Here is a 5,134-nt window from a genome sequence, read left to right as displayed (position 1 = left end):
GGCTCCATCCTCCTTTGCTTCCTTAGCTGTCATTTGTATTTCCTTTTTGTCACTGGCACTGGGTTCAGGGTCAATTCTGGAGTAAAACTCAGAGTAGAATCAATTTTTCATGCAACAGAACTATGCTATTTTCAGAGACTCAGCAGGAAACATTGCTGTCTCGCCTTTCCTGGGTCCTAACTGAATAATAACACCAGGAAGGAAAGTGCTCCTTGATACACTCAATTAGATGAGACTTAAGTGGCAAATGTTGTAATTAATGTTGTTGTTGTTGTTGTTGTTGTTGTTGTTAGGGCCTGTTGAGTTGAGTATGACTCATAGTGAACCTATGTACAATGGATCTGAGCTCCGTCCTGTCCTGTGCTGTCCTCACACTTCCTGACACACAAGAGCCCACTGCAGCAGTCACTGTGTCAATCCGCCTGGTTGAGGGTCTTTCCTTTGACGACCCTCCACCGTTCCCAGAAACAGCCTCTCCTTTCAACATGCCCGAAGTATGTGAGGCAAAGCCTCATTATCCTTGCCTCCACAGAGCACTCCAGCTGCCATCCATAGGATGTTCAGTGTTCTGTGTATGAATGGTGAAATGAAAACGCAATTTGCTTTGTAACATTCACTCAAGTATCTCTCTCCTTCCTTGCCAGCATCTCTCTCTCTCTGTCTCTCTATCTGTGTCTGTCTCTCTCTCTTTCACACACACACACACACACACACACACACACACACACACACACACACACGGCAGCATTTGCCCAAAAGCAAAACTCAGAAGGCAGAAGGCTGGAGGGGGAAGTGAAGAAAGAGGGGTCCCTCCAGGGAGGAAGTAGGAAAAGTGCTGGTACACCGAGGAGATTGCCACCAATGTCATGAAACAAAATATATATAAATTGTTGAATGGGAAACTTGCATTCCTTGACAAGACACCCTTTCTTCCAGCATAGAAATCATCAGTGTAGCATCTCATTTCAGCGATCATATTGACTTCTGTCACCCTCCTGCTTTGAAATATCTCAATTGGATAAACTTTCCCCATGTAAACACCCTTAACTTCATTATCTCAGCAAAGTCCTGTCTGCATTTTTATTTTTTCTCCTTGGAACAAGTATCTTGGAAAAGTTTGCACTTTCTCTGCAGGAAATCCAACTGGGTTAGATTTCCTGTCAATGTACCTCAAGCATGGTCACTACATTGGAGGTTTGTGTGTTGTGATGATGCTAAACAGTCATCAGCAGAGGTTCCATACTAAAAAAGGCTAGGAAGAAAGGCCTGGCTTTTCTTCCACTTCCAGAAAACAATAAATGACTTTTTTGCTATGAGACCAGAAGAACTGAAAATGCCTAGTTGCCATTACTATTTTACTTAAAGATATAATGTTATAGAAGAATTCTCATCAAAAGGGGGGAAATGTAGAACAGAGTTTAAAACTGTCATGACTTCCTGGAGATTGGAAGGACTCCTGAACCTATCACATTGACCTCTTAAGCTTTAAACCTTAAGCCAAAAATTATCTCCTGCCATCTTCTTCTATTTTTTCACCCTTAAACTGTAGTTTAGGTGAAGGTGTATAGGACATACTAGTTTTCCATTCAACAACTTATACACATTTTGCGTTATGACATTGGTGAAAATACCCTCAACTAACACCACTCTTCCCACTCCCTCCCTAGGTATCCCATTTCCATTAATCTTTCTCTACTTTCCCTGCCTATTTTTCTGAGCCTTGTTTGGGGCCAGTTTTCCCCTTCTGGTCTCTTGGGTTGATGATTTGTTATTATGTGCCTTTGAGTGAACTTCAACTCAGAGAACAGATCAGAACCTTGCCCTGTCCTGCGCTATCCATCATCATGATTCTGCCTATGACTACAGTCACTGTGTCGATCCATCTTGTGATTGCAGTGAGAAGCACATTTCCTCTCTGGTATTTTTAGTCTCACCGCAGAACCACCTGCTGTTTGGGTGAAAACTGACCACCTGGGGAAGGTTCAGTCCCAGGTCTGAGCGGTACCTGCAGGCCACAGTCTCAGCTGTTCCACCTGTCCCTATCAGACCAATAAGTCTGGTGTTTGTCTTTTGAAGTGTGTTCTGCGTTTTGTGCCTCTCTTCTTCTCTGTCTAGAACTTTCTACTGTGATCCTAATTAGAACAGACAGCAATTGAGTGGTTTGGAGATCAGCCTGCTGTCTTCTTAAACCCAAGCACAGCTGATCCTCCAAAGGATCTGAGAGGCTGTAAATTGCCCTGGAGGGTGGAGTGGAACTGCTTGCCAGTGGGTTGACAGCACAATTCCTAACCTACCAGGTCACCAATTGTGTGTGTGTGTGTGTGTGTTGTGTACCAACTCATGGCTGACACTCCAGCGGGTTTTCATGGGAGGAGATTGCCCATCCTTCTCCTGCAGAGCAGCTGGTGGCCTCGAAACAAGTGCCTTCAGGATTGCAGCACAGCTTCTTGCCACTAGGCCACCAGAGCTCCCAGGCCACTAGAGCTCCCTGTAGATGTATATAACCTGTCAAGAAACTGAACCCACTGCTACCAGGTCAGTTCTCTGACTCCTCAACCTCAGCGGGGTTTCACTGTGAGCTGCCAATGACAGTGGGGTTGAAGGTGTGCAGAAGTGATGGCCTTTCCCCTCCAACTCCTGAGGGATCTTCTTGAAGAATTAACCCAGTAACTTATCTTGCTCCAAGAACAGGCTGAGATAAAGCCCTGAAGCAGAGAGTAATGGCACTTGTAAACAGGTCTGTCTGCCAGTACTGGGAAGGCAAGTGACAAGGGGGTATTTATTACTATCTTATACAGTAATGTTTATTGGCTCCAGGAGAAAGATCTGTATGTCACTGGGTGCCAGGCTAGGTCGGTCCCTAGTGGAAAAAGCGTTTGCACTCATTAAAGCTGTCAAAGGCTTCTTTCTTTCCCCCCCCCCACCTCCCTAATTCACACCGATGGTCATCGCAGCAGTAAAGAAGTGAAAAGATATGTTGTCCTGGAAAAATCTGATGCCAAGGACTTCTTGAGAATACTACAGAGCAAGGATGTCAGTTTAAAGACTAAGGTGAACCTAACCTGGTAGTTTCAATTGCTATGTATCTGAAAGGTGGACAATGATAAGGAAGATTGAAGAAGAACGGATGCCTTTGAATTGTAGCATTGACAGAGAGTGTTGAATATCCCATGAACTGCTAACAAATAAACCTTTCTGGAGACAGTCTAACCAGGGTGAAAAGGGTGGTGGAAGACCTTATATTCTTTTTTTTTTTAAACTCTCTAATGCTTTTTATTTTATTAATTTTAATGAACATTTACAGAGATTTTGGATTTCCATTCATTCATTGTTGCATTTTTCTCCCTGACCACCCCTCCCCCCCAGTTCACTCTTCTCTTTGAAATGTAAAAGAAAAATTCCTTCACTGGTGTACAATCCCCCTGCCCCCCAGTACACTCCACTATGCAACCTTCATTCTGGACTCTTGTCATAACCATAACACCCAATCATATATCTCTTTTAAATTGTTCTCTCCCTCATCATTCCTAAACAGCTCAACTCTGGGAGGACCCGGACTGCTTCTGTAGTTGTTGTCGTTGTTATGTGCCTTGAGTCACCTGCGACCCATTGTTGTTGTTGTTTAATGCCGTCGAGTCGTAGACGACTCAGAGCGACCCTACGAACGAACAGCCTGAGCACTGTTCGTACATAGAGTTTCCGGAGACAAGCCATTTCGGAAGTGGATGCCGCTCCTGCTTCCAGGCTTGATTTAGTCGGGAAGCTCCAGCCAACACTGTCCACCATGGGTGCCCATTACCACGATTGGCACATCACTGTCACAGGCTTCAGCATCACAGCAACCACGAGTTACCTCTGTACAGCAATGCACAGACCAGTGCTATACCACCTAGAAGAATGTTTGACAGGAAAACAATTTGAACCTGGCCGAGGGCCACAGATGACAATCACCCACCTTCGGCTTGGTAGCACAGCTTCCTTCCACTAGGCCAACGTAGCTCTCTCTTGGTCGTCGTCATTGTTATTGTTGTTTAATGCCGTCAAGTCGTAGACGACTCATAGCGACCCTATGAACTACCCCATTTATAGTAGCTCTGAACCCTGCCCTGTCCTGAGCCTGTCTCACCTACTCCCATTACCCCAGGTACTGTGTCAATTCATCTCATCCAGGGTCTTCCTCTACTGTGCTGTCCCTCCACCCTGATGTCCTTCTCTAAGGACTACTGGTCCCTCCTGGCCACGTGCCCAAAAAGTATGTGAGATGGAGTTTCAAAATCTTTGCCTCACTTTGTTCCACCCTCTGCAAGGCAGACCTATTTGTTTCTTGGCAGTCCATGATGTGTTCAATACTCCTCCACCACCACAACTCAAAGACATCAATGGCAAAAAGACTGGAATTGTCAATGATTAATTTTACTTGAATCCACAATCAACAGCAGGGTAACAACAATAAAGACATCAAAAGATGTGTTACAATGGAGAATTCTGTTATCAAGGACCTCTTTATAATACTAAAAAGGAAAAAAAACCCACCAAAAAAACCCTAAATTTAGGGAGTTCTGGTAGCCTAGTGGCAAGAAGCTGCACTGCAATCCGGAAGTCCATGGTTCAAAACCACCAGATGCTCTGCTGGAGAAGGGGGGATAATGTCCTACTGTACCAGTCAGCTCCAATTTGACGGCACACACACACAAAAATAATAAAATTAAAATTTTTTAAAAAATGTTAAGGTGCTATAAAGCAAGGAACGAATGTCACGCGGATTTTGTGTCTTTGATTACCTGGGAAGATGGGCGGGATCTGCAGAGTCTGAGACTGGCCTCTAAGCTGCCCAGCTTCAGCTAGTCGGATGCCTGTACCCCCTCTCTGAGCGGCCTGCCGAACGAATGTCGCGCGGATTTTGCATCTTCGATTTGGTGAGATGAGATGGACTGGCATGGGGCATTCTGAGTCAGATGACCATATGATATATTACTCTGCAGATGAAAAAGTGAGGAAAAATGGAGTTGCTTTCATAGTTAAAAAAGTCATTGCTAGATCCATCTTGAAGTACAATATTGTCAGTGACAGGATAATATCTATACGCATACAAGGAAGTCCAGTGAATACCACTATCATTCAAATATATGCACCA

Source organism: Elephantulus edwardii, unplaced genomic scaffold, assembly GCF_000299155.1.
Source record: "Elephantulus edwardii isolate Elephantulus edwardi_28Jun2011 unplaced genomic scaffold, EleEdw1.0 scaffold00315, whole genome shotgun sequence".
Taxonomy (NCBI): Eukaryota; Metazoa; Chordata; class Mammalia; order Macroscelidea; family Macroscelididae; genus Elephantulus; species Elephantulus edwardii.
Note: the sequence above shows the minus strand (reverse complement) of the source record.